Raw genomic sequence first — 14,053 nt, 5'->3', positions numbered from 1 at the left:
AAACAAAAACATGGATAGAATATGAGTGGAAACAAAAACATGGATAAAATATGACTTTTCAAAATATGCTAAAATAAGGCACTTCACTCGACCGCACCAGTGGTTGCTTGAGTAGACCACATAGTCTGCAAAAGTACTAGATAGTCCAAATCTAGGCTTGATGGTCGCTCGAGCCAAACCGCAAAACAAATTGAGGTCGCTCGAGCGATCACTTGGTCACTCGAGCTAACTGCAAGACTCTACAAAACTACTAGATGTATGAAATGTGCACTCGAGTGACAACTTCTTTGCTCGAGCGATGTCGAATTCTAAGTTTTCTAGAACATAATTTAAGCTTCAAAACTCATGTTTTCAAATAAAAAACTTGCATGGCTTGTACACAATCTTACAAACACTTGGAAATTCTTTGAAAAAAAATGAACTAGTATCCAATTGAGGTAAACAACTCAAAACTCTATAATTCTTCAACATTGAAACTTAAATCTTCATGCATGTATGATTTATTTTCAAATTCTTCTTCTAGAACTCTCAAAATATGAAATTGAACTTCAAATCAACATGATTTATGAATGCATGTATAATTCAACTTCTAAACTTGACATAGGTAACAAAACTTATGATCAAAATGATGATTCTACACTCACATATGCATGCATGTATGAATTAGCTTCAAATTCATCAACTTATAGTTCAATTCTTGTGTTTAATCATATAATCTTTTGAATTCACATACTTGATGGCTTAAATTCAGGAGTTGAGAATTAAATACTTACCCAAGGTCAGCTTAAAGTAGGAAGAACTTGAGATCTACTTCATAATTCTTCAATCCCCTTGCTAAATTCTTCAAGTTTAAGCCTCTCTCCCTCCAAATGAACTCTCTTCCTCTCTCTAAAATGTATTTTCAGCAATTAAGCTCAAAAGATGAGCTAAACCTCATCACTTAACATATATATACAAGGCAAGTATCTTAATACATTAATTAGGGATTAAACTAATTGATTAGAGCTTAAGTCTAACTAAATAAAACTTAACTTAATTGATTTTATTTAATTGATTTTAGTCTGAATCAAATTTTAATCAAACTGCTCATTAGGCGCTCTAAAAATTATACCATTCTCATTAAACTAATCAATTTCGGTTTATGAAACCATTAAGGCCTTCAATTTTAGATTTATAACTGAAATCGTAATAGATATTTCGACAACGAACATATATGTATACAAATACACATCAAACATCTAATTGACCTTCAAAATTAAACAGATATAAGTATAATACATGATGGGGTTGTCACAGTTTTCCCCCCCTTTAAGAAGTTTGGTCATCCATACTTGTATTACCTTGTGTCGCAATTCGGGGTACCTTTGCCTCATTTCGTCTTCTTTCTCCCAAGTTGCTTTCATGCCATAGTGTTCTTTGTATTCTACCTTAACCATAGGGATTGCTCTATGCATTAACTGTTTCACTTGTCGGTCAATGATCTGAATCGGTTTTTCTTCTTACTCCATATTATCATCGAGAGCTATTTGGTGATGATCAATAACGTGCAATGGATTTTGGAGATAGCCTCTCAACATTGACACATGAAACACGTTATGAATTTGTTTCATTCTCGGTGATAAAGCAATTCGGTAAGTAACCGAACCAAGCTTTTCCAAAATCTGAAACGACCCAATATACCGAGAGGATAACTTGTCTTTCTTGCTTGATTAACCTTTCATCATAATCACTATAATAAACACATGATCACCATCGTCATATTCAAGAGTCCTTTTTTTTTTTTTATCCACATAACTCTTTTGTTGACTTTGCGCAATTTTGATCCTTCGCTGAATGATCTTAATCTTCTCAGTAGTTGTTTGCATAATCTCAGGACCAAGTAAAACTCTATCCCCAACTTCTGTCCAACAAACTAGAGATCTACATTTCCTACCATATAAGGCTTCATACGGTGTCATGCTAATATTAAAGTGGAAACTATTGTATACAAATTCCACCAATGGCAAATAAGTTTCCTAACTTCCCTAGAAATCCAGAGCACACATTCGAAGTATATCATTTGAAGTCTGTATAGTCCTCTTTGATGCCCATCGATTTGCAGATGGGAAGCGGTACTAAGACTCAATTATGTTCCCATTGCTCTTTGAAGACTCTTCCAGAATCTAGACACAAACTTAGGATCCCTATCTGAAACAATGGATGCTGGAATTCCATGCAAATGAACAATCTCATCGATGTAAATAGTTGCAAGTCTATAAGCATCATAGCTAATTCTCACATGTAGAAAATGTGCAAATTTAGTTAACCTATCCACAATAACCCAGATAGAGTTCATACCTCTAGGTGTCTGAGGTAATCTAAGAATAAAGTCCATGGTATGTGCTTCCATTTCTATTCCGGAATAGGTAGAGGTTGAAGTAGCCCTGTCGGCCTCTGATGTTCCGTTTTAACTTGCTGACATTGAAGGCATCTGGATTCATAATCTGTAATTTCCCTTTTCATGTTAGGCCACCAATAACTTTGCTTCAAATCTTGGTACATTTTATTGTTGCCTAGATGCATTACAAACTTGGACTTGTGAGCTTCTTCTAAAATTTTTCGCTTGAGGTCGGGTACATTAGGGACACATAATCTTCCCTAAATTTCAACACTTGGTTCTCAACACTGAACCTCAGTCTTGGTTTCGATTCTATCTCATCACATACCTTCTTGAAGAATTCATTATCCCTTTGCTTTCGCTTTATCTCATCAATGATTGCCAGTTGAGTTGAAATGGTGGCTATCATTCTGCCTTGTTCATGTAACACCACTTCAATCTTGGAACTTTCTAAGTCTTATAGTAACTCTTTCTATTCAGTAATCAAACATGCCAAGTTCCCTATTGAATTCATACTCAAAGCATCGACTACGGTGTTAGCTTTCCCCAGATGATACTGAATCTGAAGATCATAGTCTTTAATTAGTTCTAACCATCTCCTCTGTTGCATGTTCAACTCTTTTTGAGTGAAAAAAATACTTTAAACTCTTGTGGTCAATGTAAACCTCACATGTAGCTCCGTAAAGATAGTAGCGCCAAATCTTCAAAGCCAACACAACGGCGGCCAATTCCAAGTCATGAGTCGGGTAGTTCTTTTCATGACGCTTTAACTGTCGAGATGCATAAGCTATCACCTTACCGTCTTACATCAAAACACAATCCAAACCCTTATGCGAGGCATCACTATAAATAATAAAACCTTCCGTACCTGACAGTAAAGTTAAAACTGGTGATGTGGTTAGCCTTGTTTTCAGTTCTTGGAAAGCGGATTCTCTTTCATTAGTCCATTTGAACGGTTCTCCCTTTTGGGTAAGTTGGGTAAGTGGTACAATTATCTTTGAGAAGTTTTTCACAAATCTTCTGTAATACCCAGCTAATTCCATGAAACTTCGGACTTCCGTCACATTTGTCGGTGTAGGCCAATTCACAATCACCTTAATCTTTTACGAGTCTATTGAAATCCCATTCCTGTTAATCATATGCCCTAAAAATGCAACTTCATCTAACTAAAATTCACATTTCTTCAATTTTGAATATAATTTCTTCTCCCTAAGTGTTTGCGAAATGGTTCTCAAATGTTGTTCATGTTTTTCTTTACTTTTCGAGTAAATCAAAATGACATTAATGAATACCACAACAAATTCATCAAGATAGGATTTGAAAATTCGGTTCATAAGGTCCATAAAAGCTGCTAGTGCATTCGTTACTCCAAACGACATAACTAAAAATTGATATTGACCATACCTTGTTCAGAATGCAGTATTCTTAACGTCTACTAGTGCGCTCAAGCAGACCACATGGTCTGCAAAAGTACTAGAAAGTTCAAATCTAGGCTCGATGGTCGCTCGAGCCAATGTAAAACAAACTGAGGTCGCTCGAGCCGACTACAAGACTCTACAAAACTATTGGATGCATGAGATGTGCACTCGAGCGATAACTTCTTCACTCGAGCGATGTGGTCGAATTCTAGGTTTTCTAGAACAGAATTTATGCTTCAGAACTTGTGTTTTGAAATCAAAAACTTGCATGGCTTGTACAGAATCTTACAAACACTTAGAAATTCTTTGATAAACATGAACATGTACCCAATTGAGGTCAACAACTCAAAACTCCATGAATTCTTCAACATTGAAACTTAAATCTTCATACATGTATGATTTATTTTCAAATTCTTCTTCCCCAACTCTCAAAATATGAAATTGAACTTCAAATCAACATGATTTATGAATGCATATATAATTCAACTTCTAAACTTAACATAAGTAACAAAACTTATGATCAAAATGATGATTCTACACTCATATATGCATGCATGCATGAATTAGCTTCAAATTCATCAACTTTTAGTTCAATTGTTATGTTTAATCATCTAATCTCTTGAATTCACATACTTGGTGGCTTAAATTCAAGAATTGAGGATTAAATACTTACCTAAGGTCAACTTAAATTAGCAAGAACTTGAGTTCTACTTCACAATTCTTCAATCCTACGTACTAAGTTCTTCAAGTCTAAGCCTCTCTCTCTCAAAATGAACTCTTTCCCTCTCTCTAAAATGTATTTTCAGCAATTGAGCTAAACCTCATCACTTAACATACATATACAAGGTAATTATCTTAATACACTAATTAGGGATTAAAATAATTGTTTGAGCTTAAGGCTAACTAAATAAAACTTAACTTAATTGATTTTATCTAATTAATTTTAGCCCGAATCAAATTTTAATCAAACCTCTCATTAGGCTCTAAAAATTATATCATTCTTATTAAACTAATCAATTTCGGTTTCTAAAGTCATTCAGGCCTTCAATTTCAAATTTATAATAGAAATCATAATAGATATTCCAACAACGAACAGATACGCATATGTATCAAACACCTAATTGACATTCAAAATTAAACAGATATAAGTATAATACATGATGGGTTGTGAGTTATTAACATATAAAATGTATTTTTGTTTATGCCATATATGCACAGTTCATTGGACGAAATTTTATTATCTAGCTTCGGCCTCTAGCCCTATATATTTAATAAGGATTTAAATTCTATCTAAGGCCATAGGCAATCTCATTATTACTGGCTGGTTACGATCCAAACCTCTAGGGATAGGTTCGAGTCGTAACAGAGTGGTATCAGACCCGAACCCACCCCTAGAGGTTTAGATCATAACCGACCAACAATCATGAGATTACCTATAACCTTAGACAAAATTCAAATCTTTATTAAATATATGGGGCTAGAGGCGAAAGCTGAATAATAAAATTTCATCCAATGAGTTGTGCATACATGGCATAAACAAAAACACATTTTATACATTAATAACTCACATCCCATCAAATACAGAGAGATATTATAAAACCAAAGATCATTCATTACAAGTCATTAACTCTTAAAACTGAAAGAAATATATACAAAGTATGGTCAAACATGACCAATCAAAAATAAAAGAAAAGCGACAAAAGCCTTGTCCGTGAGGCGCTCCAAAGCTGACATCACAAAAACACAGTGGTCTTTCACAGGTTCACTAAGGCTAGGTATCTCGCTGCTCACCTATAACCTCAAAGTAAAGAGATTATATGAATGAGTTCTAATTCTTAGTTAAATCATTCTCATATCAATTTTATATCATAGCGGAACAACCTTGGGTCCAAAACATGACAGAACGACCTCTGATCAAACATAAACAGAAATTCATAATAGAACAAATCATATTTGGCGGAACGACCTTGGGTCTAATCATTTACAGCTATATATGACCATTTGGTCAACCCATATAGGATATTCAGACTTATCAGAGATTCGGAACGACCTTGGGTCCATCTCAATTATATAGAATGACCTTAGGTCCATCATATACATTCATACTTGTCAATCACATTTATAGAAATCATATATATTGGACAGATCGAAAGCTCATTCATACTTTCAAAATCACAAGTTTAGAAAAGCTTATCACTTTGAAACAATTAGAAAATATAATATATAAAAATATCTTTACTAAGATATTACTCACAGCGATTAAGTTGTTGTCATGTCTCTATGGATCAACCTCATAATACAATAAACACATACACACATTGGAATATATTGCTTAATTGGATCTTACTTTTCTTATCAATTTTCTTATGTCTAATTCTTTATAAGGCTTAATTTATGCCTAAGAGTGCTCAGAACGGAGTGAAAATGAAAACATGGACAAAATATGACTTTTCAAAATATGCTGAAATAGAGCACTTTACTCGAGCACACTAGTGGTCGCTCAAGTGGACCACATAGTTTGAAAAAGTACTAGATGGAATCTAGGCTCGATGGTCACTCGAGCCAAAGTGCAAAACAAATTGAGGTCACTCAAGTGGTTGCTTGGTCACTTGAGTCGACTACAAGACTCTACATAACTACTGGATGCATGAGATGTGCGCTTGAGCGATAATTTCTTCGCTCGAGCGATGTGGTATTAAAAAAGAAAATGGTATAGTTTTATATGAGTCATAACTAAATAAACCAAATAATCAAAATGGTCATGAGATATAACTAAAATAAAATTATAACTAAAAAAGAATTAGTCATAATTAAAGAAGAAAATGACATAATGAAGGGTGTGTATGATAGAATTTCCATATATATCATCACATGGAAAACGCTTTACTCAGGGTGTACCATATGCACATTATAAAAGTAAAAAATGGCATAATTTTATATTTTTTTAGTCATAATTAAAAAATTGTCATAACTAAATACAACATGAGGTATAACTAAAAAAAACTCATAAGCCATTATTAAAATAATGTCATAATTGAAAAAAATTTGATTATAACTAAAAAAAGAAATGATTTAACCATGGATACATATCGTGCATCCCTTTTAAAAGTGTATATTAGAATTTCATATGTAAGAGGCAAAAGGGAGGTAAAAAATAAACGTAAGAGAAAATTAATAACCTCAAATTTTGTCATATTTAACAAACTAAATGTGATATCCCTATTCCGTAGTATGCTAATTGGTCCTTAATATGAATATAATTATGTGTTTGATATGATTTTGTATGCCATTATGTGAAAATATGTGGTTTTGAATTTCTATCTGTTTATCGTAGGAATATCTGTTTGACTATTTGCTTTGGAAATTAAATTGAAGGCCTTATCTGCCACGAAACCCGAAATCGATTACGCCATTGTGATTAGTGTAATTTTTAGAGCCTACGGTGAAATTTAATTGAAAATTGATCCGAATCAAAATAATTAGATTCAGAACGATTAATTAAGTGTTCAATTATTTAATGTTGATAAATTGACTTAGTGGGGCTATATAAAGGGTCATATACACTCAATCTCTCTCTTTTTGATTTATTTTGGCTGATTTTGGGCTCTTGAGTGTGAGAGAGCCGAATTAGAGGGAGAGAGTGTTGGGAATTGAGGGTTTGCTCAAAAAGTTTGGAAATCTTAAAGATTACTCAAGAAATTGCTATAAATTAGAAGAATTGAACCTCTAGGTAAGCAAGTGAGCATGAATTCAAAAGTATAAGTTTGTAAATTGTGTATTCAAGCTAGTTGGGTAATCAAGAGTAAGAATTGAAATGAGAATGAGTTGATCATGTTGAATTGAAGATCAATGTATGCATACATGTGTGTAATTGCTTTGAATTTGCATGTTTGAACACAAAATGTATGATCCATGTAAGTTTTTAGTTGAAGCTCATGTTTTTGACCATCTCTTCATCATCTAAGTTGAGAATAGAAGTTGTGTTCCACATGCATGAACCATCCATGAGAATATAAGTTTGAAATACATGGAATTGTTATGATGGAAACAAGTTTGGTGTAATTTGGAACATACATGTAGGTAATTCAAGGAATAGAGCTTCATTGTGTTGTAATTTGGTGTTTGTATCATGTGAGTACATGTATATATGAAGTTTGAGCCATAATATGCAAGAAATGTTGGTTGGAATGATAAATTTGAGCTCAAGAACCATTCTGGAAAACCCAGAATTTATGATGTCCGCTCGAGCGGGGGAAGTGCCGCTCGAGTGAGAAATTCGTGTTCCCAGTATTTTCTGCAAACATGACGTCCGCTCGAGCGGGGAAGTTCATGCTTGAGTGGGGAGCTATGTAGACTGAGTTTGCGCTCGAGCGTCCGAGTGCGCGCTCGAGTGTAATTTGATGTAACCAGCACTTTTGCAGACCTCATGGGTCCGCTCGAGCGGGGAAGTCCACTCTCGAGCGGGGACCCCTATTTCTGAAATTTTGAAAGTGCATTTTCTGTTTCGTTTTCCGTTCTCTTTCACTTCTTAGTACTCTTAGGCATGCATTAAGCATTGTAAATGAATTAAAGGGATAAGAATAAAACCTAAAGAGGTATATGTGAATTAAAGAGCGGATTGAATCATTTGTGACCCATATGTGTTGTGTGATGTGTAGGGTCAAGCTCCAGGGCAAATCAACCAACCGATCACTATGAGTAATATCTTGACAAATATATCTAAAATATGTTGTTGTCCAATTGCTTACCTCTATGTAAGTTTATAAGTTTGCTAATTTGGTTGGTGGACAATGTTTGCTATGCCAAATGAATGGGCCAAAGGCCAATTTGACATGAAAGTATGAATGGGCCAAAGACCAGTTTGACATGAAAGCATGAATGGGCCAAAGGCCAGTTTGACATGAATGAATGAATGAATGAATGGGCCGAAGACCAGTCTGACATAAATGAATGAATGAGCCAGAGGCTAGTACGATCTGAATGATAGAATGAATGGGCCGAAGGCCAGTCTGACATAAATGAATGAATGGGCCAGAGGCCAGTATGATTTGAACGATAGAATGAATGGGCCAAAGGATAGGATGATCTGAATGATAGAATGAATGGGCCGAAGGCCAGTCTTATATAAATGAATGAATGAGCCAGAGGCCAGTACGATCTGAATGATAGAATGAATGGGCCGAAGGCCAGTCTGACATAAATGAATGAATGGGCTAGAGGCCAATATGATTTGAACGATAGAATGAATGGGCCAGAGGCCAGTACGATCTAAATGATAAAATGAATGGGCCATAGGCCAGTATGATCTGCATGAAAGAATGAATGGGACGGAGGCCAGTCTGACATGAATAAAAGACAGTTGGGCCAAAGGCCAGTTTGACATGAATAGATTGGACCCGAGGCCGTCCGAAGTGTTTGGAACCGAAGTTACTTGATCTATATCTATTTATATACTAGATAGAATTATGAATTGGGCCTAAGGCCGTCTGATGTATATTGTTCTAATGCATCTTCTTTAATTGATATTATTTACTGGGCTTTCGCTCACGCTTATTCATGTGCTTGTAGGTGAGCCAAGAGAGGTCTAGACCCAGCCTCAGTGAAGTTTGTGTAGAACAACCAAGGTTTTGAAGAGTCAGCCCCTATGTCTCACGCACGAGACTCGACTTTGCCTTTTTGTTATGTATTTATATTCTGTCATGTTGGCGAAGACTTCGAATCTGTTGTATATAGTTTTCATGGGTTGACTTAGACTTAAATGATCCTGTCTGTACAGAACTTTATGTTACTGTGTCTTCTGCTGTGAGTTATTAATATGTATATGTATGATTTGTTATAATGTGCCATGTAAGCATAGCTCTATGGACAAAGATTTAAATTTTGCTTCCCGTTGGCCCCCTTTACTCTGATGAGTCATGTCCGGTTGGGTTTGAGGCCGTAGGTAATCTCATGATTACTGGCCGGTTATGCCCTTAACCCTTGGGGGCGGGTTCGGGTCATGACACTAAACTTTGAATTTTTTTTTTTTAAACAAAATCATCATATTTTGTATTGATAACAATTTTAACCCTTTCTCCATCTCTACTAACTTATGTAATGGCAAAAAAATTTCATACTACACCGGAACTTTATTACTTGCTCTTTTAACATAATATAAATTCCAATATCTGAACATTGCAAGATTTGTCTTTAAATTTTATGGATTCAGGCAAATTGGAGACCGTACAATAACCTCTTTATATGTATATATATAATTTTTTATTTTTATTGATTTCATATGTATATATATTATTAAAAATTGGCCTCGCTAGTAATATAATATTAAATAAAATAAAAAAGTACAAAACGTATAATCAAATGATGCAGTAATGGTATCTTTAAAATAAAAATACTTTTGTGAATCTTTTTATTTAAAATAGCAACCAAATATGCCACATCATTATGTGTAGACTTTTTGTATAAGTTTTTTTGTTTCACCTTATATCATATATGTATCTACATATATACTTTTGTACAAATATATATATATATATATATATTTACACGTATTGCTTGCATCAACTTCACATCCATTGTATATTACCTATATCATCTTTTTATTTTCAGAATTATCTGTGCATAGTAAAAAAAACAAAAAAAGAGAAACAAATAAAGCCGATGCCAAAATTGGGTGTGGATTTGACCCACGGGGTTTGGAAAATTGAATTTTGAAAATTTGAAATTTTGTGATGTTTCTCGGTCACTGGATTTGACATATTACCCCTGTTAAAATTGGGTGTGTATTTGACCTATCGTGGGGTTTGGAAATTGAATTTTGAAATTTTGAAATTTTGTGACATTTGCCAATCACTAAGACTGACATACTACCCATGTGAAATTTGGGTGTGGATTTGTTCCACCACAAGGTTTGGAAATTGAAATTTGAACTTTTGAAATGAGGCTTGAATGGGGGTTTCAATGAAGCTCAGTCCATCATTCCTACCATATTTCAAGAGACTTATTGTGGCCTTTTAATCTTGTATGACAACCCGATAGGTCATTTTTGCAAAAAAAGATTAGCATCCAAAGGATAGCATTCAAAGACTAGCAGATTGCTTCCTTGAAAAATGTTCTTTATAGTAGTCATAAGCAGGCTGCTTTGCTGGATGGAGACTAATCTTGGGCCAAGCAAGATGTTGCCTTAAGGGAAATAGCAGTTGCTTTGACAAAGTGGACTCGTGCCTTTACGCTGTGTTTGATTGGGGGGTTAAGGATTTGGAAAAGAAAAAGGTGTATGAAACTAGGTGAAATGCAGGTATATTTTATTCACATTTCACCTACCTTTTCCTTTTCCTTTCCAAATCCCTTTTCAAATCCCCCAACCAAACACAACGTTAATGATTTGGTTGGGGGCAAAAAATGAGAGAGACATATCATAAAGAACATGCTTTGGATGCTTCAATATCAGACATCAAGCTTGATTTCCAATTGACTTCCTCGATAAATGGGTGAATTGACTACTGAAGATCTTTTCAAATTGTATTCTTATTGATTGGTTATGATCTTCTGGGTGAATTTGACACATAATTGTATAATGGTGATCTTTTGCTCCTGTATTTATGCTTTAAGATTTTGTCAACAAATATGAAGCAACACTAGGTTCTCAATACACAATGACATTTTGAAAGTGAAATGTATGCTTTTGCAAACCATTTTGTAACAATTAATATGAGACAAATTGAGTTCATATGATTTTCAAAGGACACTACCTTCGATTTGAATCCCATATTGTTGCCTTTAGCATTCAAAGATTATGATTTATCGGTTGGCCTTGCCACAGAGGTACCTCCAGGTAGTGGTATTTGCCTCATTCCAAAAGTTATTTTTGGTGGATGAAGGAGTTAGCTATCTCTAGATAGTAGCCAATTCTAGATAACATTAATGAGCTCATCCACCTGTCTATGGACTTTGAGAGAAACCATCTCAAGATCTTCTTGATATCTCAAATGACTTGTCTTTTCTTCTTCCTTAGAGAAATGGACTTCAAGTAAAAAAAGAAAGATTTCTTATCATTGAGGTGTTAGCAAAAAGATACTCCATCGACTTCTGTAGAAGGATGTCTTCATCAGCCCTAGGAATGAGGCCTTTAAATCACAGAATGCCACCGGGAGCCAATGCATGTGAGCGTGACTGATAGGTAGCTGGATCAAAGGGTCTATCAGCAAAGGGGAGCAACTCAAGCTCGGGCACAAGATGATGAATGTCCTTTGCTGTCAAATCCTCGCCAAGAATGGCTCTAATACTTGTGGCCGGCTCTAGAATGGGCATGTCAACATCAACCAAAGGCACACCACCCTATGGAACCTCATCATCAGCCATGGAAAAGTGGAAAAGTGAGAAAATGTGATGGGTGGTGAGAGAAAAACAAGAAAAGTGAAATAGGTGAAATAACTCAAATCCAAACCCTAAGAGAAAGAGAATGAAGAGAAAATGAAAAATCAAGAGGGAGAAGGGGAAATCTCGAGCAAACCCATGAGAAACTCAAAAAAAACCAAGAAAAACCCCAAACTCAACCAAATCAAAATGTAATCGGTCAAAAATGTAGAGGATTAGAAGGGTTTTCAAGGGAAAATTTGCAAGGACCGTTGGGTAATGTGAATAGAGTGAAAATCTAGAGAGAGAGTACCTAGAGAGAGAGGGAGGGTGTTTTCGCATAAGGTGTGTGTGAAATGAGAGGCCAAAATGTGTTTAAATGAGCCACAGATTGTGAAAACCCGTAACTGCCCCTGTTTTGTTATCGTAACCCAGTCGTAGATTTTTGGGCCCGACCGTATGTGTTTTAACCCGGCCGACTCTCAGTGTCCAATAGTGTGTTTTTGGGTTCAGTTTGGCCTTGTGCAGGGGTATACCCATCCTCCATCTGGAAGAAGGTGTTTTTGCATATCAGACCCTGCTCCCAACTTCAAGAATTCTAGAGCCGTAATTCAGAATGCATTTCTATGTGCCTCGCTATTTTCCTGACAGTGTTAGTGCACGCAAGCCCGACTTCCAACGAATACTAAGTAAGAATTGCATTCAAATTTCTGGGCATACAAGCCGTAATCTTGAGGTATGATTCTTTTAAATCTTTGGTGTTTCGAGATATCATATCTTTCTATTGATTTGGTCAAAAGTTGATGTATCTATCGCATCTCTATTTTTGTACATCTATCATGTTACTGGTTATGATTTCCTGTATCTATCGCATTGTTTATCTATCAAGATTATTGTCTTTTTTTTCTCAAGACGCGTGAGACGCAAGCTCGAGTAGTTTTTATCTCAGGACATATGAGACACAACCCTGAGCAGTTTTCACAAGATGTGTGGGACGCACTCCCAAGTGGTTTTTATCTCAGGACATGTGAGACACGACCCTGAGTAGTTTTCTTAGGAAGCGTGAGACTCTATCCCAAGCGATTTTTATCTTAGGACGTGTGAGACACAACCTTAAGTGGTTTTCACAAGACGCATGAGACGCATTCCCGAGTGGTTTTTATCTCAGGACGTGTGAGACACGACCTTGAGCAATTTTCTTAGGACGCGTGAGATGCATTCCCGAGCGATTTTTATCTCAGGACGTATGAGACATGACCCTGAGTGGTTTTCTCAGGACACGTGAGACGCGTTCTCGAGCGATTTTTACCTCAGGACGTATGAGACATGACCTTAAGCGGTTTTATCAAAATGCATGAGACACGTTCCTAAGCGGTCTTTATCTCAGGATGTGTGAGAACACGACCCTAAACGATTTTCTTAGGACGCGTGAAATGCGTTCCTGACCAATCTTTATCTTAGAATGTTCAAGAACACAACCCTGAGCGGTCTTTTTAGGATGCATACAGGAAAGCGACCTTGAGAGGTTTTTTTTTTTTATCTTAGGATACGTGACAATGTGTCCTCAAATGGGTTTATCTCGGGACACATGAGTTTGTGTCCCAGTTTGTTTTGAGTCTTCGCTATATCATGTAGAACGCATATTTAAAGTTTGCCTTGTCGCATTATTGGATTACATCTTTTATAGTTACATTATTTCATAAGCATCATGAAATCGACTACGTGAGGCATAATTTGGTTTGCATCTTTCACCCTCTCTACGTGAGACATAGTTTGGTTTGCATCTTTCACCAACTCTGCGTAAGACGTAGTTTGGCCTTCATCTTTCACCCTCTCTACATGATATATAGTTTGGCTTGTATCTTTCACCCTCTCTACATGATATGTAGTTTGGCTTGTATCTTTC

Source organism: Camellia sinensis, chromosome 6 (assembly GCF_055761805.1).
Source record: "Camellia sinensis isolate YWXY chromosome 6, ASM5576180v1, whole genome shotgun sequence".
In the NCBI taxonomy this organism is placed as follows: domain Eukaryota; kingdom Viridiplantae; phylum Streptophyta; class Magnoliopsida; order Ericales; family Theaceae; genus Camellia; species Camellia sinensis.
This window is presented reverse-complemented; position numbering follows the sequence as displayed.